The sequence below is a fragment of the Engystomops pustulosus genome, chromosome 7, assembly GCF_040894005.1.
Source record: "Engystomops pustulosus chromosome 7, aEngPut4.maternal, whole genome shotgun sequence".
NCBI lineage: Eukaryota > Metazoa > Chordata > Amphibia > Anura > Leptodactylidae > Engystomops > Engystomops pustulosus.
Window position 1 is genome coordinate 173,490,492 of NC_092417.1, and position 25,754 is coordinate 173,516,245.

Sequence of the window (25,754 nt, forward strand, 5' to 3'; positions counted from 1 at the left end):
CGAATCGGCCCCTTAGTAAATGACCCCCATTGTATTCAAAAAGCTCAAATGTACCCCCTAGTGGTGACTCTAAGCAGGCAGGATTTCATTCTTGTCTATGCAGAGGTTTTTGGAGCTCTGAATCAGGAAAATTTGAGTTCCACATATCATCACACAGAATCTGCACAGAAAATTGAATTTACACTTAACCTGATGATCAAGAGAGGAATGGAAGTTGTTGCTATTGGTTGGAACTTCTAATAGTCATGTGACATTTACACAATGGTACATAGGAGGAAATTTTTTAAAGTACAATTTTTGGAACAGTAAGAATGATTTTTTTACAGATTATTGTGTTCCCATACGGGGATATTGTTATATAAAGGTCAATTTCGGATAAGTTTCAGATGCTTCAAGGCAAAACCTCAAAACGGCACCATACCATAGACAGTGTGGCTCACACAGAGGACATGTGGCCGACCTCCCAGGACAGTGGGATAGCGCCAAGTTCCGGGACAATTGGGAGGTCTGTGGTTGCAGTCCTGTCCCTGGTGACCTATGACTGTGCAGTTGAGAAATCCTAAATCAACAATTATTTGTCCCAAAATGCATCACACTGCTGTACTCAAAGTGCAATCCAGCAAAAAGATTGAGGTTTCTAGCTACTAGGGTAAAGTGGGATCCTTAAAGGGAATGTGTGACCGTGCAGTCTGCAGCCAGGGTTAGATATTGGGGCAAATTTACTTACCTCGCCCATTCGAGATCCAGCGGCGCGTTCTCTGCTCTGGATTCGGGTCCGGCCGGGATTCATGAAGGCAGTTCCTCCGCCGTCCACCAGGTGGCGCTGCTGCGCTGAAAATCATCTCCACGCGCCGGAATGCACCACCTCGGACCAGGTGAAGGTAAGCGGTCACCAAGCGACACTTTTTCGGTCTTTAAATGCGGCGGTTTTTCCGAATACGTCGGGTTTTCGTTCGGCCACGCCCCCCGATTTCCGTCGCGCGCATGCCGGCGCCGATGCGCCACAATCCGATCGCGTGCGACACAATCCCGGGGCAATTCAGGTACAATCGGCGCAAATCGGAAATATTCGGGTAACACGTCGGGAAAACGCGATTCGGGCCCTTAGTAAATGACCCCCATTGTCTAATATATGGATTTACATTCCAGGATTGTATCTTTTCCAGGTTCACTTGGAGTGTGTACTCACACTGCTGTGTTCTGTGCTCTCTGCAGACAGTGTATGTTCACTGGAGGGATGTGCGATCTTAACTTTGTGCATGTTGTTTGTAGCAGCAGGACTGTGATATATGGATTTATAGGGGATGTGTTATGCTCACACTGTGCTGCTCTTAACTATAAATTAACTTTATTCAGTTTACGCTGAATTAGGCTACTGTTTTATTACTATAGTAGGCACTCAGAGTAGGAGCTTTAGAGCAACTCATTTCAGAGAGCACAGAGCACAGCAGTGTGAGGACACATATTTACTATAAATCCATATTTCACCGTCATTCTGCTACTATCAACACTAAGGTATTATTACAAATCTTTCCAGGGGCAACACATAACATTATCTGTAAAGAGCATAGAGCACAGCAGTGTGAGGACACAACCTCAGTGCACTTGGAGAAGCCATGATTCTAGAATTTAAATCCATATTTCACAGTCCTGCTGTTATGAACAACAATAAAGTTTCATTACAATTCTTTCCAGGGGCAATACATAACATTATCTGTAGAGAGCACAGAGCACAGCAGTGTGAGGACACAACCTCGGTGCACTTGGAGAAGCCACAATTCTAGAATATAAATCCATTTTTCACCGTCCTTCTGCTACTATCAACACTAAGGTATTATTACAAATCTTTCCAGGGGCAACACATAACATTATCTGTAAAGAGCACAGCAGTGTGAGGACACAACCTCAGTGCACTTGGAGGAGCCATGATTCTAGAATATAAATCCATATTTCACTGTCCTTCTGCTATGAACAACATTAAAGTATCATTACAAATCTTTGCAGGGGCAATACATAACATTATCTGGAGAGAGCACAGAGCACAGCAGTGTGAGGACACAACCCCAGTGCACTTGGAGGAGCCATGATTCTAGAATATAAATCCATATTTCACTGTCCTTCTGCTATGAACAACATTAAAGTATCATTACAAATCTTTGCAGGGGCAATACATAACATTATCTGGAGAGAGCACAGAGCACAGCAGTGTGAGGACACATCCTGCTGCTACTACCAACATACACAAGGTCTCTCCAGGGATAATGCATAACACTGGCTGCAGTCAGTCCGATTGGGTTCATTCTAGACCCCCCCCCCCCCCTCACCAGTACCGAGGATCAGGAATGGGGTGTTATGGGAATGATGGTGTTTTTACAATAGTGATGAACGTTTGATGGAGATGTATGGGAGAGATCAGGGTTACATCTGATTATCATTAGTATCTATGACCGGCAGTACAGGAATCCGTCCGCGTTCCCAAGACGTCCTGGGAAAGTAAGAGGAAGCCTCTCAGATCTGTGCAACAAAAGAGAACTGATTGCACCCCCAGAATTGTTGTGTTTCCATTGAGTTGTGTTAATGTTACTGTAAAATCCTGGAGCTGAGAATCGTGATTATCCTGTGCGCTCCGCCAGCCGGGTCCAGATGGGGAGGATTTGCCTCCATAATGGATTCTTTTGATGAAACATCTGGGGTGTCCGCTGCACTCCATACACATCCATGAACACAACCACAATTATTGTCATTTTTTTTTATTGTTTCCCTTTGTTTGAATACAATTTAGATTCTTGTATCTGTCATCTGCCGCCTCTGCTACTACAAGCATTTGGAGTATAATTCTGTGCAGCTCTTAAAGGGGCAACTCAAATATATTGATAAATTATCCATAGCATAGAGTAGTGATGGCGAACCATTTAGAGATTGAGTGCCCAAAATGAGACCCAAAACCACTAGCTTTTCCCAAAGTGCCAACACGGCAATTTAGGCAGTAACAAACTTATTGCTACCAGAATCTTTGAGCTCAAATCTGACCCTTTCCACACCGTCTCACTCTTCGGACAGGACCAAGCAGCACAGGATGGGTCACTTTAAAATAGCAGGGCCCTACTTGGACTGCCAGAGACTGCAGGAAGGTGCCATGTCTGGCAAACTCTGAGACAGCCTGCGTGCCCACACAGAGGTCTCCGAGTGCCATCTCTGGCACCAGTGCCATAGGTTCGCCACCACTGGCATAGAGCATCAGGTAGGAGGTTGGGGGTCTGACACGGAGGTCCCCCCATAGATCTCCAGGATTCCACTGAGGGCCACTGTGAACCCAAGGAAGAACAGCTCCTTTCTAACTGTAGTGGTCAAGCTAGGTAACAGCTCAGCTGTTCTGTGAAGATTTCTGTGAAACTGTGGGGGTCTCTGTCGGATGTCAGACCATAAACAATCTGATATTGATAACCAATAGATAATTCATTAGTATGACAAAGCTGGAAACCCCCTTTAAGGTGGCCACACGTGAGACAAATGTCATGCAAACCAACTGCATTTGGTGGAAGCAAACATCTAATGCAAGGATCATGTTCCTTGGGTGGTGACCCTACACTAGAGGTGTCTTACAGAAGATTATTTTTCTCTTCCCATTGAGTACACATGCTTACTTGGCTCGGGTTTCAAGAAGTCTTCTTCTGGCCACTCTAAGTACGAACACCAGGTGCTTCTTTGGTAGTAGTAGAGCATTTGAAGGTATCTAACCATGGTTCTCCGGAATAGAAGGACGGATAATAGCAGGAGTATCAGATCCGAGACCTCAGTGTGTCGGTAAAGCGCTCAAGATGAGAGGAGCATCTCAAGGTCTTGGTCACCACTAGTTCAGGTCCAGTGCCCAAAGCTGTTGTACACCAAAGATATCCCACCCAATGACCACTGTATGAAAAGCTTCATGACTAATCCATCCTGAAGGTCACCACCACCATCTTGTAGACATCCTCTCCAAGGTGACATCACCGTGCATGTCCAACAATTCGCACTGTTTCAGGTTCGCATCAGGAGATACATCTAATTGTACTCATTTGTCTTTGGGTTTGAAATTGGACTTGGCGTCCTGCCAGCAGAGGGACGTCTCCCCGGGGTCTGGAGCGGTCCGAGGATAAGCTGTTATATAAATGCATTTAAAGGCTTAACGCAAAAGGAGATTACGGGAAGGTAATAACATTCCTGCCGGCATCTGGATGCAATTGGAATAGACAGATAAAGAAATATCCAGACTATTAGTTACACGGAACGTATGGAGCAGACCAGGGCAGAACCCAGCAGCTGGAGCCAAAATATCTCCCAGAACTTCCACCAGGGTTTGTGGGATGGGGAATATTTTCATACTATTCTCTCCCAGGGAACCACAAACCAAGTACTGGTCTGCACGGGTCTGTATTGGGGGAAGAAGCAGGGGTTGATAGGACTCTGGGTTATTTTGGTCGAAATCATTACCAGTTGCCAATAACACAGTCACTTGGGGGTGGCTTTGGATATGTCCCCTCTGGAAGACCTCCCCAAACCTCCCCATCGATATTCTTGATTTCTGTTCCTATGTTTTGGGATCCTGTAGGTAAGATCTAACATGGGTGATGCCAAACCCAACGCCCAAGAGCCTCATTCCATAAACTGTGTATTGGTCTGTACTGGTGGAACAAGGAAGGTTGGGTTGATATCTCAAATTGAGGACCATCTTGGTGTAACCCATTTCAGTCCACAGTAACCCAACTCAGACACATTGGGGCATATTTACTTACCCGGTCCTGTCGCGATCCAGCGGCGCGTTCTCCGTCGAGGATTCGGGTCTTCCGGCGATTCACTAAGGTCGTGCACCCGTTGTCCACTAGGTGTCGCTGCTGCGCTGAAGTCCGTCGGAGTTCACTGAAGTTCACCATCCTACCCTGGGTGCAAGTAAGTACATGTCAAGCGACACTTTTTAAAAAAAAAATGCGGCGGTTTTTCCGAATCCGTCGGGTTTTTTTACGGCCACCCCCCCCCACGATTTCCGTCGCGTGCATGCCGGCGCCGATGCTTCACATTCCGATCGCGTGCGCCAAAAACCCGGGGCAATTCAGGGAAAATCGGCGCAAATCGGAAATATTCGGGTAACCCGCCGGAAAAACGCGATTCGGGCCCTTAGTAAATGACCCCCATGTTCTTGGATGATAGCTATGGATAGGAAGCCTACAAAGAAGTCTCCTAGCTATGGCAGACATTTCTATCCCCCAGATGGAGGCCGTCCAGCACCTTCCACATCAATAATGGATACACCCTGCAATTTTCTTGGGAAGATCTTTCATGGGTGATGTCCATCCCAAGACCCAAAACAATGTTTTATTTATTTTTCAAGGGAAATCCATATGTTTGTTATGACCTCTTCATTATTGAAATTAGTGGTGTCTTATTTCATGGCCCCCCCAAAAAGTTACATTTTTTTAGGTTTTTTTGGACAAATTGGATAGCCAACTTGCACAGAATTGCTGTTAGAATTAGACGGATATGGATAGGTGCCAGGGCTCTTATAGAGTCTGCACTTTATATGGCTGTTGGATGACGTGAAACCCTAAAACACCAATTCGTATGCACATGCACTCTTCACCTCGCTGAGCATGCATGTCTTTGAATGGGTAGAGGAGAAAAAACTTGGGCTAATCCCTGAAGAAAATAATGGGATTGTGCAAGTTGAAACCCCATTGTCTGATCTTCATCTCTACTGGGGTTTAACTAGGAAGCTCCTTGGTTGCAGAGAGCTCAGAGCACAGCAGTGTGAAGACACACCCCCAGTGCACATGAGGAAGGCACAATCCTGGAATATAAATCTATTTTTCACAGTCCTGCTGCTACAAACAACATACACACTAGTATGAATTCCCATCTTTCCAGGGGCAATACCTAACACTGGCTGCAGTCTGTATGGTCACGCCTGCTGACAGGTTCCCTTTAAGCTGCTCAGGTTTGAACAAGGTTGTCATTGTGTTCTCCCATTGTCAGGGTGTCTTTGATGGCGTGCAGCCGCTGGTGACTGTAATGTCATATCATAGAATGTGCTAAACCCAGCGATGGCGGCGCCAGTCTTGTAACGTGACATCCGCCAGCCATTATTTTCGTACGGGTTGTGATTAGATCTGGAAAGGGTCAGAATTCATCGAAATTTGGCAGAACTCATTTCAGATTTTGACACAAACGTCTACACAACACAACGCCTTCATATTTAGGAGATGACAGATGATAATACGGAGCCCGGCGCAGGCAACGCCGCACGTCACTCCATCCACTGGTGAAAATTGAGGGTTTTTTTCAAAGAAATTTAAGAATTACAATGTTCAGTCTGTCATGAAAATGACTTTATACAACAGATCTCAAAAAGATGATAGAGTTTGTGTGACCAGTATATATTATTATGGCCATGCCAGATTTTTGCCTATGTTTGCATAAAAAAGTGTCTTTGAAACTTCCACATTATAATATTTATCATTATTATTATTATTATGTTTATGCACCACAATTGGCTCAGTTGCATTTTGTCCCACACAATTGAAAACTGTGCGCCTACGTGGGCATGTTGGTGTGTGCTCCTAGTTTGCACCACATTTATGACTGCAGAATAGTGAGTGCAGCTCTGGAGTATAATACAGGATGTAACTCCGGATCAGTACAGGATAAGTAATGTCATGTATGTACAGTGACTGCACCAGCAGCAGAATAGTGAGTGCAGCTCTGGGGTATAATACAGGATGTAACTCAGGATCAGTACAGGATAAGTAATGTCATGTATGTACACAGTGACTGCACCAGCAGAATAGTGAGTGTAGCTCTGAAGTATAATACAGGATGTAACTCAGGATCAGTACAGGATAAGTAATGTCATGTATGTACACAGTGACTGCACCAGCAGCAGAATAGTGAGTGCAGCTCTGGAGTATAATACACGATGTAACTCCGGATCAGTACAGGATAAGTAATGTCATGTAGCTCTGAAGTATAATACAGGATGTAACTCCGGATCAGTACAGGATAAGTAATGTCATGTATGTACACAGTGACTGCACCAGCAGCAGAATAGCGAGTGCAGCTCTGGAGTATAATACAGGATGTAACTCCGGATCAGTACAGGATAAGTAATGTCATGTATGTACACAGTGACTGCACCAGCAGCAGAATAGTGAGTGCAGCTCTGGGGCATAATACAGGATGTAACTCAGGATCAGTACAGGATAAGTAATGTCATGTATGTACACAGTGACTACACCAGCAGCAGAATAGTGAGTGCAGCTCTGGGGTATAATACAGGATGTAACTCAGGATCAGTACAGGATAAGTAATGTCATGCATGAACACAGTGACTGCACCAGCAGCAGAATAGTTAGTGCAGCTCTGGGGTATAATACAGGATGTAACTCAGGATCAGTACACGATAAGTAATGTCATGTATGTACACAGTGACTGCACCAGCAGAATAGTGAGTGCAGCTCTGTATACATGGAATAGTTTCAGCTTTGCAATCTAAAATTGTCTAATCTATTTGCCTTGGAGCTGGTTTTTGTGGTCTTCCTCTGGTTTAGACCTTGGTGATGGTGGTGAAGCTTGGACTTTGTTAGTTTGTATTTGTACAGTGTTGCCTTCAGTCTTTTCATCTGCTCCATGTTTCCTGGATGACGCTTCCTTTTCCTGCCTGGTGAGTGTAGCTCAGTCTCTCTGGCAGTCAGTGATGTGAGTATTATCTGAGGATGTGTAGAACAGCTCGCTATTATCTGATCCGAGCGATGAAGGGGTTAACACCTCGATACATGAAATCGGATCTGTAACCTCCTCATAGAAAGTTCTGTCCCGTAGGAAAGTCCGTCATCCCCTGACAGGTCGGCCATAAATCTTCATTACTGAGGTGGGATATAAATATACTCGTATTGTAAATGAGAGTCAGATGGGGCGAGCTGTCACTTTACATTACACCCTCCAAAAACACGGCCCCGCTCCGCACACAGGCGCGAGGTCAGCGCTCAGACCCGGCCCTCGCCCCTTCCTGTGGAGGCCGCAGTCTCTGAAGGTCCCCGGGTGTTTCGATAAACACAGTTTTCCTTTCTTTTAGGCTCTGGAGCCAGTGACCCTCCTCGTTTCCCCTGCACGTTGCTGGTTACAACATCAGCCAAAAATGTAAAGATTAAGTGAAATATTCTCTGAGAGCCCCTCCGCCCTCATCTGTGGACCGGACCAGCATCCATGTGCAGCCACTTTCCATGGCCGGAACCCAATTTAGTGGGAATTTCTGTGTATAATATCATTATAATGTGCCAGTCATGTCCAGGGGTGAACCAATCCTTTCTGCTGCCTAAGGTGAGCCATAAAGAGACAGGGAGTGTCAGGACTTGATCCATCATATTGGTTTGGTATAAATTTAGTACAAAATGCATGCAGTGTGCCGTCATGTAGTACAAAATGCATACAGTGTGCCGCCATGTAGTACAAAATGCATACAGTGTGCCGCCATGTAGTACAAAATGCATGCAGTGTGCCGTCATGTAGTACAAAATGCATGCATCATACCGGTGGGGAGGGGGGGTAGGCTGGGAGCAGAGGGGGAAGGGGGGGACAGGTGGGGCTGCAGTTTGGATAGGGAGATGTGCCAGCCGTCAGGAATGGGGATGTGGCAGCACGGGCACCCGGGCCGGCGGCAGTACTGCAGCATGGGTGGGCATCCGGCAGGCACCACGGCAGCATGGGTGCCCGGGCCGGCGGCAGTACCGCAGCACGTGCAGGTGGGCGGCCGGCAGGCAGTATGGTCGGGCCGGCTGGCGGATTGCAGCATGGGAGCCCGAGTGCTCAGAAGGCAGCATGGGCCGGCGGGCGGGAGTGCAGATGGTAGCATGGGCGGACGGCAGCATGTGTCAAATGACGCCCCCTCGTCCAGCCGGTGGCATGCCGCCAGAGGCGAGACTCTCAACTCCGCCTAATGACAGGTGCGCCCCTGGTCATGTCCCTAAAAAGGGAAGTCAACGACATTTGAAGGACCCTGGGACAGGTATTTTGTAGGTGATTGTGTCACACGCAATCAGATTGTGTCGCCATCACGCCGGCTTTCATGCAACACAAATCAGGGGGGGGGCGGACCGTCGGACAATCCGTCAGATTCGGGCAAACCACAGGATTTAACTTAAAAATTGTGTCGCAAGCCATGCACTTGCCATGCACTTGCATACGCTGGACAATGCACTTTCGGGATTTCCTCCGGACCGGGTAAGTAAATGTGCCCCATAGTGGGTAATGTAGATAAAGATCCAGTTCCCACCTAATTTTTAGATCCAGTTCCCACCTAACAGCCTGTATGTCCAGTTCTGTAACCGGCAGCATGTTTCTAGGTGCTATAGAATAGAAGAAGGGGCTTCTGAATTGACGCTCACCCTGCAATCAGTAAACTTGACGCACCTCACGTGAAAATAGGATGAGAAGAGTCATATTTGCTGGACGTCGAAGGAGATTTTTTTTTATAGGTAAATGGGTGAGATTTCACCTTAAAGAGGGAATTCTAGGCAGGACATTACCTCCTACCTGTGGGGGCTCGTAGTGGGGTAAGACCTGGTTCTCTTGAAGCAAAGAGAATCTTATACAGGGTGGCCAGATACAGGGTGGCCAGTATGAGGCACCCTATGCCTCCGACCTCACCAACGTATCAGACATTGGCCCCAGAGATCCCAGCAGTCTCTCTGGTCTTTTATAGCCATTAGTGGAGCTGAGCTGCAGTACCAGGTACCACCCAAGGACAGGTGTGGCGCTGTTTTCATTAGAAATCAACCCTACATTACTCCTCCTTTAATCAATATCCTATATTTTGTAGAATTATTCTGAAATTTAGACCCTTCCTCTCTGCTTTGAGGTTTGCACGTATTGGGAGGATGAAATATTGTCAGACAAAGGATCTGGAAGAATCTATCACGGTGATAAGAGCGGCGCACAGACCGCAATGTTTAATGTCATGGTGACCGCCGTGCCCCTCTGCTATTTTCTCAAGGAGGAATTTGTTGTCTAATGTGAAAAGAGCATGAAAACCCCCACATAATGGAGGAGACACAGGCGCTCGTAAGGCCAAGCGTTTATCAGAAATGTCTGACTGTGTTTGAAGCCATAGCAGCCAGTCAGACATCAGCTTTCATCTCCTAAACCGCTCTGGGAAAATGAAAGCTGAGCTATTATTGGTTGAGAGGGAAACAAGGAACAGTTGTCCAATGTATGGAGATTCGGAAAACAAGGAGGCCTCATTTACTAAAATTGTCTGATTAGACTCTATAGGGGGGAGATTTATCAGAAGTGTCTGAGGTGAAACTGGAAACCAATCAGAGCTCAGCTTTAATTGTATAAACAGCTGTGGGGAAATGAAAGCTGAGCTCTGATTGGTTTTCATGGGCAACTAGAACAGTTTTACCTCAGACACTTCTGATAAATCTCCCCCTATACGTTGCTCATCGCAACCAATCAGAGCACAAATTTGATCTAATAAGCTAGGCTGAAATAATGAAAGCTAATCTCTGATTGGTTACTAAGGGCACATAGACAATATTCCATAACAACCAATGTGTACAACTATAAATAAACCCACAAACAAAATGGAGGCTCAGTCTGAGCTGCGTTTAGGCCGAAATTAATCAAAATATTCTAATACTCATGCTTTCTAAACAACAAATCAAAATCCAGCTTTTATCATATCAGCTGCTCTGGCAAATTGAAAGCTGCTCTCTGATTGGTTGCTAAGGGTACAGAGACAAATATTCCATAACGACCAATATGTACGATTATGAAAAACCCACAAACTAAATGGAGGCTCAGTCTGAGCTGTGTTTAGGCCGCATTTATCAATAAATTTGAATACTCATACTATCTAAGCAACCAATTAAAGTCCAGCTTTGATCTAATCAGCTTCCCTGGGAAAATGAAAGCTGCGCTCTGATTGGTTGTGCTAAATAATTGTATTCCTATATCACATTTTGTAAAAATTTTTACTAATTTTGTAAGTGGTGTAAACAAATCTGAGCCCACAACATGAGGGTCACTGGATTGTGTAATAACGTGCAGTTTTATATGAGCTAATTTTGTCAGTGCACATGTAGGGGTCATAGGTTGACCTAGTTGTGTTTACCATTTGGTGCACCTGTCCCGAACAACCAAAGGGAAGGCCACCTGCCCCTAAATAACCACTATTTCAATGGGACAGTCCATGACCTAACCCACACACAGACGGATTAGGGTGTTGGCACACGTTAGCGTTTTGAACCTGTTTCTAGGCCATTTTTTAGCAGACCGTTAAAAACAATGGGGCAAATTTACTTACCTGGTCTTGTCGCGATGACCGAGGTGCGTTCTCCGATGAGGATGAAGTCTGCCACGATTCTTCAAGACCGTGTGCGCGATATCCTGCATGTGTCGCTTCCCCGCTCAGGTCCTCGGAGTTCACCTTCTTCTTCCTGGTGCATGTAAGTGCATTGTCCGTGTATAATGCGCTGTGCGGGGAGTCACTAAGATCCTGCGCCCGATATCCTGCATGTATCGCTTCCCCACTCAGGTCCCCGGAGTTCACCTTCTTCTTCCTGGTGCATGTAAGTGCATTGTCCGTGTATAATGCACTGTGCGGGGAGTCACTAAGATCGTGCGCCCGATATCCTGCATGTGTCGCTTCCCCGCTCAGGTCCTCGGAGTTCACCTTCTTCTTCCTGGTGCATGTAAGTGCATTGTCCATGTATAATGCGCTGTGCGGGGAGTCACTAAGATCCTGAGCCCGATATCCTGCATGTGTCGCTTCCCCGCTCAGGTCCCTGGAGTTCACCTCCTTCTTCCTGGTGCATGTAAGTGCATTGTCCGTGTATAATGCGCTGTGCGGGGAGTCACTAAGATCCTGCACCCGATATCCTGCATGTGTCACTTCCCCGCTCAGGTCCCAGGAGTTCACCTTCTTCTTCCTGGTAGATGTAAGTGCATTGTCCGTGTATAATGCGCTGTGCAGGGAGTCACTAAGATCGTGTGCCCGATATCCTGCATGTGTCACTTCCCCGCTCAGGTCCCCGGAGTTCACCTTCTTCTTCCTGGTGCATGTAAGTGCATTGTCCGTGTATAATGCGCTGTGCGGGGAGTCACTAAGATCGTGCGCCCGATATCCTGCATGTGTCGCTTCCCCGCTCAGGTCCCTGGAGTTCACCTTCTTCTTCCTGGTGCATGTAAGTGCATTGTCTGTGTATAATGCGCTGTGTGGGAAGTCACTTATATCCTGCGCCCGATATCCTGCATGTGTCGCTTCCCCGCTCAGGTCCCTGGAGTTCGCCTTCTTCTTCCTGGTGCATGTAAGTGCTTGTCTTGCACTTGAATTGTAAATCCCGCGCTCAGTCTGAATCAGTCGGGTTGTCTGTCGGTCACGGCCCCCGATTTGTGTTGTATGCAAGTCGGTGCGTTTGTGCCAAAATCCGATTGTGTGCGCCAAAAACCCCACTTAAATGCGTCGCAAATCTTAAATAGTCGTGAATCCCGGCGAAAAAGGGGAATTCGGACCCTTAGTAAATGTGCCCCAATGCATCTTAAAAATGCATGCATTTTAGAAAATGCTTCTGTTTTTTGTCAGTTTTTGTCCGTTTTCCAATTATCTTAATTAAGATAATTGGGAAAAAAGGGTCAAAAACGGATGCGTTTCCAAAAAAATGCATGCGTTTTTTAACAGATTGCTTAAAAACAGCCTAAAAAGTGGTTCAAAACGCCACGTGTGCCTCCAGCCTGAGGGTGGTGACACACATGGCGTTTTTGGGCCGTTTTTAGTAGTGCGTTTTCAGATCTGAAAAAACGCTTGCGTTTTTGACCAGTTTGAATTAAGATCATTTTCAAAAACGCATGTGTTTTTTACGATCTGAAAATGCAACTAAAACGGCCTAAAAACGCCACGTGTGTCACCACCCTTAGCTGTCCTATACCTCGTATACATGATAGTGGTTAATTATATGGTGATTATATGAGTCTCCTGAAATACTCTGTGCTGTGGTAGCCCAGCAAAATCCACTAATGAACTCTTCCGACTTTTTAACATCATAGCGCCGCTCCCGACATATGCAGCCATATCTTCCTGAAACCCTCTGTGCTGCTGGAGACCACGCTGCTTCCACAATCTAAATTTATACTATTAGATTGTACTTCATTACTCCTTGAATAAACTATATTGAATCTAAATTTATACTAACAGGAGTTAATATTAGAGGTCACTGCTGCCAGTGAGATCAACAAGCTCTCCCTCCTGATGATGTGATAGCCCCCTAAACGACAAGGAGGACCCCAGTAATATTATGTAATATGTTTTATTCATCCAGACACTTTTTAGTATCTAATAATATACAATAATATTGTGATAATGTTTTGTTTTACAGCAGGTTGTAAAGCAAGAGACTTGCCTCCTGGATTACTGACCTCTAGTGGCCAATCTGAGAACTGTAACATTGCCCAATTTGTATTATATGAATATTTCCAGTAAAATACTAAAAAAAAAAAAAAAAACCTCTAACAATATTCCAGCAAATCTGTATCAGAAATTTGTAATGTGCAGCAGAGTCCCAGGTCCCGGTCTGCATGCGAATAGGATGTAAATGAAATAATCCAATTGTCTGTACACGCGGCAGCACTCGAGCTACACGATGTTCTGGAGAGCAGACGCGTCAGACGGGAGCTGGCTCGCCATTTACACGAGTGCAGCGCTGTCTGGGACACGACCATTACTGAGCGGCTGAAAGGGTAAACTCTTTAGCAGCCGCCGCCTGATGGAAGTGCTGCCATTTGCGAGTGAGCTGTTATTTTGCTGTCATTGTGTAGAGCATTCTGGGAAAAGGTCATCGCCTGGACCGTGCGGGTGATTGTCACAAAGTAGAGAGAGGTTTTGGCTTTGTTCATTACTTAGCTTTTAGTGACCAGTGCCAGGAAGCTGTTGCCAAGGCCAGTAAAATCATGGAATACGCATGATAAGTATGTAGTATATACAAATCAACATTATAAAGATTCACTCACAGTCCTGCTGCTACTAACAACAGACACAAAGCTATGATTACACATTTCTGCAGGGACAATATATAACACTGATGGCAGACAGCGCAGAGCACAGGAGTGTGAGGACATACCCCCAAGTTAGTCTTGGAACATAAATCCATATTTCACAGTCCTGCTGCTAATAACACATTCAAAGATCTGATTAAACGTTTCTCCAGGGACAATACATAACATTGTTAATCTTGGAATATAAATCCATATATATTACAGTCCTGCTTCTACTAACAACACATACAAAGATCTGATTAAACATGCTCAAAGAGCACAGCAGTGGAAGGACACACCCCCAAGTTAATCTTGAAATATAAATTCGTATTTCACAGTCCTGCTGCTACTAACAACACATACAAAAATCTGATTAAACTTTTATCCAGAGACCATACATAACATTGGCTGCAGAGGGCATAGAGCACAGCAGTGGAAGGACACACCCCAGTTAATCTTGGAATACAAATCCATATACATTACAGTCCTGCTGCTACTAACAACACATACAAAGATCTGATTAAACATGCTCAAAGAGCACAGCAGTGGAAGGACACACCCCCAAGTTAATCTTGAAATATAAATTCGTATTTCACAGTCCTGCTGCTACTAACAACACATACAAAAATCTGATTAAACTTTTATCCAGAGACCATACATAACATTGGCTGCAGAGGGCATAGAACACAGCAGTGGAAGGACACACCCCAGTTAATCTTGGAATACAAATCCATATACATTACAGTCCTGCTGCTACTAACAACACATACAAAGATCTGAGTAAACATGCTGACAGAGCACAGCAGTGGGAGGACCCCCCCCCCCAAGTTAATCTTGGAACATAAATACATATTTCACAGTCCTGCTGCTACTAACAACACATACAAAGATTTGATTTAACGTTTCTCCAGGGACAATACACAACATTGGCTGCAGACGACACAGAGCACAGCAGTGTGAGGACACACCCCCAAGTTAATCTTGGAATATGAATCCCTATTTCACAGTCCTGCTGCTACTAACAACACATACAAAGATCTGATTCAAAACGCTCACAGAGCACAGCAGTGGGAGGACACCCCCCCCAAGTTAATCTTGGAATATAAATCAGTATTTCACAATCCTGCTGCTACTAACAACACATTCAAAGATCTGATTAAACATGCTGACAGAGCACAGCAGTGGGAGGACACACCCCCAAGTTAATCTTGAAATATAAATCCATACTTCACTGTCCTGCTGCTACTAACAACACATACAAAAGTCTGATTGCCCATTTCTCCAGGGACAATACATAACACTGGCTGCAGAGAGCACAGAGCACAGCAGTGTGAGGTCTGATTACACATCTCTCCAGGGACAATACATAACACTGGCTGCAGAGGGCTCAGAGCACAGCAGTGGGAGGACACAAGCCCAAGCTAATCCTGGAATATAAATCCATATTTTACAGTCCTGCTTCTACGAACAAAGGTTTGATTACACATCTATCTAGGGACAAAGCATAACACTGGTTGTTGCATTGCACTTGGTGGTGTCCTCACACTGCTGTGCTCTTAGCTTGTCACACGGAGGAGATATGTGTTACACCTGTGATGATGGGCAGAATACATGCCCTCTGCTGCCCTCTCAGGCTGCCCCTGGGATTACAGGACATGAGGCATCTGTATACTGTCAGCCCTGAGCACTTCCCTCTTGACAAATGACTGAATAACAAACCTATTGACTACGTGTTTGCAGTGTGACAAGCCTGGAGCGCAGCCCCTTCATGTTCAGTGTCTGTTTTGCAGGATCTCCAGGGAGGTCTCCCGCTGGTCAGTAGCCGCCACTGATTGATGACCGTTTACGAAACCTGAAGTCTTTGTTGACCAGATCTTTTCAGCTGTTCTGAGGTGAGGAACTCAAATACCAAACTGAGAGCCATCAAATGTGTAACATGTGCTGCAAGTGTCCATGTGCAGTTGTCACCCAGCTTTTCCAGACTCCTGAGTGACAGATTTGACTTTTTATGTAATGATAATAAGTAAGTTGCAATTCAGGTGTGATTACAAATTACAGATTACAGAGTATAAAAAGGATGTGCACCACCAGCAGAATAGTGAGTGCAGCTCTGGTGTATAATACAGGATGTAACTCAGGATCAGTACAGGATAAGTAATGTCATGTATGTACACAGTGACTGCACCAGCAGCAGAATAGTGAGTGCAGCTCTGGAGTATAATACAGGATGTAACTCAGGATCAGTACAGGATAAGTAATGTCATGTATGTACACAGTGACTGCACCAGCAGCAGAATAGTGAGTGCAGCTCTGGAGTATAATACAGGATATAACTCAGGATCAGTACAGGATAAGTAATGTCATGTATGTACACAGTGACTCAGCATAATAGTGAGTGCAGCTCTGGGGTATAATACAGGATGTAACTCAGGATCAGTACAGGATAAGTAATGTCATATATGTACACAGTGACTGCACCAGCAGCAGAATAGTGAGTGCAGCTCTGGAGTATAATACAGGATGTAACTCAGGATCAGTACAGGATAAGTAATGTCATGTATGTACAAAGTGACTCCACCAGCAGCAGAATAGTGAGTGCAGCTCTGGATCATTATAGAAGATTAGTGATGTATGTACACCGCGATTAACCCTTTAGGCACCTGGTGTAGAGAGGAATCCCTGCATCTCTTAGAGAATGTTGCTGTGTATTATATCTCCTTCACACTGAGCGGCTCCAGACATTATTAGATTTTGGCCGATAGCGGTCACACACGTCGCACTCTGTTCCAAACTGTCACTATTAATAGTCGGAGCACAAAGCATAAACCGAGCGTATTGATGGTGCTCAGGCTGAGTCATACACAAGGACCTGAGCCGCGTCCTGCTGTGTGCGTCACCGCTGTGAGCGGCTGCAGGTTCAGTCACATTCACCATTGGGGAGAATTGTATATGGTGACTATGACTGGATCCAGGGGATAAGAAGCTGCAGGAATAGACGGCTGCATCTCCCCCTGAATACCTTAGAATGTGAAAAGATGTAACTTTGTAATAGACTCAGTGTATTGGTACGGGTCCTTAATCATCCCCTTTAAGAGGGGCTAATGCCCTGAAAATCCTCTTCAAGTAAAACTTTAAGAAAGTAAAATCCCCTTTCTAAAAGTTTTGAGAAGATTCACTTTTTATTATTCGGGTGTGTGTGATGCTCCTCCCCTTTTCTTCTTTCTATACATTGTTTCTGCAAGAGACTTCAATCCTTGTGTCAAACAGTAACAATGGGGAATGGGCGACATTGGGAGAAAACAAACGGGTGCACAAGAACATGGCTCCGCCCCTGGTGCACCCAGCAACTGATTTGCATAAAATGCCTGCTAATTTTTAGCCCTGCTCCTCGATAAACTTTTGCCCCTCCCCTTCTATAACTAGTATTTTTGAGTCTTGCCCCCTAGTGCCATGGTATAGCAGCACCGTGGCTTCCATACCCGAGATGCAGATGTCCAAGGTTTTCGAAACCAGCTCCTCATCTATATGGTCCATGCTGATTTCTGCCCTTACAGTGACCAATTTTTTTTTAGTGTCCTGCCCCGTCTTGTGGTATTTTTGAGTCCCGGACATCCCCTGGTGTCACAGTATTGTTGAGCAGAACACTGGCATCCGTGGCCAAAGGGAATGTCTAAAGCCCTTATCTATACAGGCCAAGTCCAAGGCCCCCTTTTATGACAATTTTTTGTGCCCCCCCTTCTATTATGGCCAATAGTTTTGTGCCCCTCCTTCTATTACGGCCAATAGTTTTGTGCCCCTCCTTCTATTACGGTCAATAGTTTTGTGCCCCGCCTTCTATTATGGCCAATAGTTTTGTGCCCCGCCTCCTATTATGGCCAATAGTTTTGTGCCCCGCCTTCTATTATGGCCAATAGTTTTGTGCCCCGCCTTCTATTATGGCCAATAGTTTTGTGCCCCGCCTTCTATTATGGCCAATAGTTTTGTGCCCCGCCTTCTATTATGGCCAATAGTTTTGTGCCCCGCCTTCTATTATGTCCAATAGTTTTGTGCCCCGCCTTCTATTATGGCCAATAGTTTTGTGCCCCGCCTTCTATTATGGCCAATAGTTTTGTGCCCTGCCTTCTATTATGGCCAATAGTTTTGTGCCCCGCCTTCTATTATGGCCAATAGTTTTGTGCCCCGCCTTCTATTATGGCCAATAGTTTTGTGCCCCGCCTTCTATTATGGCCAATAGTTTTGTGCCCCTCCTTCTTTAATAAACAATTGTCTTTTGTCCTGCTCCCTATTATGGGTGATATTTTTGTGTCCTGCCCTCTATTGTGGCCGGTATTTTTGTTCTCCGGCTCCTATTATCTCCGGTATTTTTGTGCCCTGCCCCCTAGTGTCCCAGTATTGTTGAGCAGCACAGTGACATCCCTACCCATCCCTACCCATAACACATGTCCAAGGTCTTTGAGACCAGGTCCTCATCTACGTGGTCCAGGCTGATGGACATCTAAGGTTCTACCTTTGGCAAAGCGCCGCAGCACATGACGACCTCACGAAAGCCGATCCCTACAAATAGAAAGGAGCGATGGCCTCATAAATGAGATTTAAAAAGAACTTGGGAAAGATTGAAAGAGAGAGAGAGCGGAGCGAGTTATCGGAGACGTCTGAAAATGTCCAGAGCAGAGTGTTCTGCGCCGCGGAGTGACAGATTGCCTGGTCACATACATTGGGGGGAGCGCAGCCAGCTGGCCCCCTGACAGACATAACAAATCCTCCCCGATGCCTGGATCATTTTATACCCCGTGTGACGCCTCGCTGGGAGGAAATATTTTCACCGGAGAGAACCCGGGATCAGTCTCCAGGACGTGTCCGATCCATCACGGTGGAGACTTTGGGATATTGAGATGAGACGGAGCAGAGCTCAGCCCGGGGGGTCAATAAACAACGTGGATTTGGCTTCGAGCTTCCCTTTTATCAGTGGTCCCGGTATAGGTGGGAAAAGACATTGTGGGGTCTCCTCATCCTTCCCACCCATTAACCCGACTACTAAACATTCTCTCAACAACTCGAAAATCAGAGGGAATCCATATTGTCAGAGGTTCCAGAAATGAATCGAAATTCCAAAGTTATTTGCTACTTTAACTGTACTTCCAGTACTGTGCCACTAGGGGCAGCATCAGGACCACGAAATTGGGGCGGATCACCACTGGGCCCACTGGGTGACCCATGATTTACTTGAATTTTTAGATGCAATCATGTTCAATAATTTTAGTGCAGGGGGGTGGAACCCAAAGTGGTTGCTCTTAGGCAGGTTAAGAGTGTTTCCTCGGGGGCGGGATTAAACAGCGCAATTTTGACCAATGAGAAATAAGGTAAAGCAAAGGGATATACAGAATGGGTTCCAAGCTTCTGCTATCATATTACACTAATGCATATATTGCTTTATTATACATCCTATCAGTGTACACGGAGCGGTAGAGCCCCCCTTAAGCTTGTAGGATGTTCGGTGACATCATTGAGGTTGGCTTCATGTTACTCTGTGATGGCAGAAGACATTGTGGCTCCCTGTCCTTCCATTCCATCGGCATGTTGGAGCCCAAATATATGAGAAATGGACAACAAGACCCCAATTCCAAAGGAATCTTCTAGGCCTAGGGGCATTATCAGAACGAAGAAATACTTGCCAACTTTCCCAAATTTTTGGAGTCAATCCTCAATTTGTCTTCTCTGTTTCTAAGCCTATTCAGGACATCCTCATGGGCGGGAATTAAATGCCACAATTCTGGGGATATAGCTTTACCATCCTTACAGTGACGTAACTAAGAGAGGCAGGACCCTATAGTAAAATTGTGAATGGGGCCCCACTTACCCCTTAAAAAATATAAATACAGTATATACACACCATATACACCCATGTATCATATACACAGACATACGACATATACACATCACATATACATATACATTTAGAGGACATACACATCACAAATACACACATTTAGCATATTCACAACCCCCCTGACACTGTGGGCCCCATAGCAGCCGCTATGGCTGCTACCCCTGTAGTTACCCCCTTGCATTTCCATATTTGGATGGGGTAACACCCAGTGTATAAGGGTTGCACATGATGCATCTCCTCTGTCTTCCAAAAACCGTGCCACTCATTTCCATAGATCGTATGTGACATTGAATCCTCAGGGGCAGGACTTGAATGCCCCACTGAAAAATTACATATACCAGGGGGATATGAAATATCCGGCTGGGGTTCCTTGGACCAACTAGATAAAATTATTCTAAAGGTCAACTTCCATCAGCCCCCAAATTGGGCAGATTTTTGTTAGACTTCTGGAGCCAATTACTCCGTTAAAGCCTAAGCCCACAGGGGGATCCTCTGATTCTCTGGTGGGCCAGTCCACCCGATAGATAATAGGTAACCCACTGTATAGCCACCCACTGACTACTAATACAATTTATGTGTCTTCCAAAAACAGCACCAATCTTGTCCACATGTCCTTTGTGGTATTAAAAATTTTTTTAAACAGGGCTGAGCTTTAGTACCAGGCACAACCACTGGTGGTGCTACTGAGCTGCAGTACCAGGCCCAACCACTGGTGGCGCTGCTGAGCTGCAGTACCAGGCCCAACCACTGGTGGTGCTGCTGAGCTGCAGTACCAGGCGCAACCACTGGTGGTGCTACTGAGCTGCAGTACCAGGTGCAACCACTGGTGGTGCTACTGAGCTGCAGTACCAGGCCCAACCACTGGTGGTGCTACTGAGCTGCAGTACCAGGCACAATCACTGGTGGTGATACTGAGCTGCAGTACCAGACGCAACCACTGGTGTTGCTGCTGAGCTGCAGTTCCAGGTGCAATCACTGGTGGTGCTACTGAACTGCAGTACCAGGCGCAACCACTGGTGGTGCTACTGAGCTGCAGTACCAGGCACAACCACTGGTGGCGCTGCTGAGCTGCAGTACCAGGCCCAACCACTGGTGGCGCTGCTGAGCTGCAGTACCAGGCCCAACCACTGGTGGCGCTGCTGAGCTGCAGTACCAGGTGCAACCACTGGTGGTGCTGCTGAGCTGCAGTACCAGGCCCAACCACTGGTGGCGCTGCTGAGCTGCAGTACCAGGCGCAACCACTGTTGGTGCTACTGAGCTGCAGTACCAGGTGCAACCACTGTTGGTGCTACTGAGCTGCAGTACCAGGTGCAATCACTGGTGGTGCTGCTTTTGGAAAACTGTCTAATGCTGTTTCATGGAATATAAATCTATTCTAGAGTATGGGGATAATATGGACCCCAAGACCCCCATAAAGCGATCCCCTCAGGCTGCTACATAATTACCCCCCTTGTGCTGTGCTCTTTAGCGCCCCCTGCACTGACTCCTGTAGATTACCTGCCCTGTGTTATGTTACTATGTTTCACTTTTTGTGTAATTATGTGTTTACTTATTATGTGTTTGTTTATTATAAACCAGATCAAAGAAGATTTTTTATTTTTCCCGATTCTTTTCGTCTCCATTTCTGTCGCTCAGACTCTCCCTCCCCGCGCCGAGGCGAATGCGTTAAGAGAACGCCGGGCGGCTGGAGAGCCCCTCAATAAACCGGGATTTCAATGAGCGCCATCACTATAGCAACAAATACAATCCCTGACATAGAAGAGAGCGGAGAATAATAAACCTCTGCCCCCTCCGCCTGCGGAGAGCTCTTCAGCAGGACACGCGGGTTACGGCCAGGACCCTCCAAGACTCTCAGGACCCTCGGGGTCTTTGTTCCCAGACAGAACCTTTCAACCTTTTTAAACTTCTGAGAAGGGTCTTGGTTGTTACAGGTTTTCTTATGTAGTTATAGGGGGTGCGGCGGGGGCCCCTCACTAGCCACAGCGCTTGTATTATGTGCACACTGGCTAATGGCACTAGATAGCGGTATTATACGGAAAATGTGTGGCGGTATTATACGGAAAATGTGTGGCGGTATTATACGGAAAATGTGTGGCGGTATTATACGGAAAATGTGTGGCGGTATTATACAGAAAATGTATGGCGGTATTATACAGAAAATGTATGGCGGTATTATACGGAAAATGTGTGGCGGTATTATACAGAAAATGTATGGCGGTATTATACGGAAAATGTGTGGCGGTATTATACGGAAAATGTGTGGCGGTATTATACGGAAGATGTGTGGCGGTATTATACAGAAAATGTATGGCGGTATTATACGGAAAATGTGTGGCGGTATTATACAGAAAATGTATGGCGGTATTATACGGAAAATGTGTGGCGGTATTATACGGAAGATGTGTGGCGGTATTATATGGAAAATGTGTGGCAGTATTATACGGAAAATGTGTGGCGGTATTGTATGGAAAATGTGTGGCGGTATTATACGGAAAATGTGTGGCGGTATTATATGGAAAATGTGTGGCAGTATTATACGGAAAATGTATGGCGGTATTATATGGCTGCTATATGATAGTAATATTTTGATACTTTGGGGCAGATTTATCGCTCCATTCGCAATCCAGCGGCGCGTTCTCTGCGGTGGATTCGGGTCTTCCGGTGATTCACTAAGGCAGTTCCTCCGATGACCACCAGGTGTCGCTGCTGCGCTGAAGTCCGCCGAGGCCCGCCGGAGTTCACGATCCTATACTTGGTGCAGGTAAGCGCGTGTCCCGCAACACTTTTTTTTTTTTTTTTTTAAATGCGGCGGTTTTTCCAAATCCATTGGGTTTTCGCTCGGCCACGCCCCCCGATTTCCGTTGCGTGCATGCCGGTCACCGATGCGCCACAATCCGATCGCGTGCGCCAAAATCCCGGGACAATACAGGGAAAATCGTCGCAAAACGGAAAAATTTGCGTAACCCGCAGGTATAACGCGATTCGGGCCATTAGTGAATGACCCCCTATGTGTCGGCAGCACTTTACTATTTCAGAATTTTATGTTGATATTATCTCAGCATTCAGTGGCAATAATATACGGACACTATATGGCAGCATTATTTGGATATTGTGAATAAGTCTTTGCTGAATTAGAATCATTGACCTCACATCTTACTCTGTTATGTTGCCATTACATGTTGAGATGATTTGGACACTAAATGGTGTTTTTTAATTATAGACCTTAAATGGCCGTATTATATGTACAGTATATGGCAGTATTACATGAACAGTATATGGCAGTATTATATGTACAGTATATGGCAGTATTATGTGTACAGTATAAGGCAGCATTACAAATTTTGGATTGTGCCCAGCAACCTCTTCTATTGTTTATATATGGCAGTATTATGTGAACAGTGTATGGCAGTATTATATGAACAGTATATATGGCCGTATTATATGAACAGTATGTGGCCATATTATATAACCAGTATATGGCAGTATTATATAAACAGTATATTTCAGAATTATGTGAACAGTATATGGCAGTATAATATGAACAGTATAAGGCAGCATTATGTGAACAGTATATGGCAGTATTATGTGAACAGTATATGGCAGTATTATATGAACAGTACAGGGAAGTATTATATGTACAGTACATGGCAGTATTATATGTACAGTATATGGCAGTATTATATGTACAGTATATTTCAGTGTTATGTGAACAGTATATGGCAGTATTATATGTACAGTATATGGCAGTATTACATGAACAGTATATGGCAGTATTATATGAACAGTATATGGCAGTATTATATGTACAGTATATGGCAGTATTATATGAACAGTATATGGCAGTATTATATGTACAGTATATGGCAGTATTATATGAACAGTATATGGCAGTATTATATGTACAGTATATGGCAGTATTATATGTACAGTACATGGCAGTATTATATGTACAGTATATGGCAGTATTATATGTACAGTACATGGCAGTATTATATGTACAGTATATGGCAGTATTATATGTACAGTACATGGCAGTATTATATGTACAGTATATGGCAGTATTATATGTACAGTATATGGCAGTATTACATGAACAGTATATGGCAGTATTATATGTACAGTATATGGCAGTATTATATGTACAGTATATGGCAGTATTATAAGAACAGTATATGGCAGTATTATACGAACAGTATATGGCAGTATTATGTGAACAGTATATGGCAGTATTATGTGAACAGTATATGGCAGTATTATATGTACAGTATATGGCAGTATTATATGAACAGTATATGGCAGTATTATATGTACAGTATATGGCAGTATTATGTGAACAGTGTATGGCAGTATTATATGAACAGTATATATGGCCGTATTATATGAACAGTATGTGGCCGTATTATATAACCAGTATAGGGCAGTATTATATAAACAGTATATTTCAGAATTATGTGAACAGTATATGGCAGTATTATGTGAACAGTATATGGCAGTATTATATGAACAGTATATGGCAGCATTATGTTAACAGTATATGGCAGTATTATGTGAACAGTATATGGCAGTATTATGTGAACAGTATATGGCAGTATTATATGAACAGTATAAGGCAGCATTATGTGAACAGTATATGGCAGTATTATGTGAACAGTATAAGGCAGCATTATGTGAACAGTATATGGCAGTATTATGTGAACAGTATATGGCAGTATTATATGAACAGTATAAGGCAGCATTATGTGAACAGTATATGGCAGTATTATGTGAACAGTATATGGCAGTATTATGTGAACAGTACATGGCAGTATTATATGTACAGTACATGGCAGTATTATATGAACAGTATATTTCAGTGTTATGTGAACAGTATATGGCAGTATTATGTGAACAGTATATGGCAGTATTATATGAACAGTATATGGCAGTATTACATGAACAGTATATGGCAGTATTATATGAACAGTATATGGCAGTATTATATGTACAGTATATGGCAGTATTATATGAACAGTATATGGCAGTATTATATGTACAGTATATGGCAGTATTATATGAACAGTATATGGCAGTATTATATGTACAGTATATGGCAGTATTATATGTACAGTATATGGCAGTATTACATGAACAGTATATGGCAGTATTATATGTACAGTATATGGCAGTATTATATGAACAGTATATGGCAGTATTATATGTACAGTATATGGCAGTATTATATGAACAGTATATGGCAGTATTATATGTACAGTATATGGCAGTATTATATGAACAGTATATGGCAGTATTATATGAACAGTATATGGCAGTATTATATGTACAGTATATGGCAGTATTATATGAACAGTATATGGCAGTATTATATGTACAGTATATGGCAGTATTATATGAACAGTATATGGCAGCATTATGTGAACAGTATATGGCAGCATTATGTGAACAGTATATGGCAGTATTATATGTACAGTATATGGCAGTATTACATGAACAGTATATGGCAGTATTATATGAACAGTATATGGCAGTATTATATGTACAGTATATGGCAGTATTATATGTACAGTATATGGCAGTATTATATGAACAGTATATGGCAGTATTATATCTACAGTATATGGCAGTATTATATGAACAGTATATGGCAGTATTATATGTACAGTATATGGCAGTATTATGTGAACAGTATATGGCAGTATTATATGTACAGTATATGGCAGTATTACATGTACAGTATATGGCAGTATTATGTGAACAGTATATGGCAGTATTATATGTACAGTACATGGCAGTATTATGTGAACAGTATATGGCA

The 25,754-nt window shown here is 44.4% G+C and overlaps 1 protein-coding gene across 3 annotated transcripts in view; it reads left to right on the forward strand.

Moving 5' to 3' along the window:
• The window catches only part of TSPAN18 (tetraspanin 18), a 93,047-nt gene that overhangs the window by 45,528 nt on the left and 21,765 nt on the right, over nucleotides 1–25,754 (forward strand). The window contains exons 1-2 of one of the 3 annotated variants that reach the window (XM_072119011.1): nucleotides 8,327–8,346; nucleotides 15,846–15,947. The exons of 1 other annotated variant lie outside the window; for it this stretch is intronic. The gene's annotated coding sequence lies outside the window, so the exon portion shown is untranslated. Of the gene's footprint in view, nucleotides 1–8,326; nucleotides 8,347–15,845; nucleotides 15,948–25,754 lie in introns of those variants that run through there. One more of the 3 variants, XM_072119010.1, reaches the window with a different exon arrangement.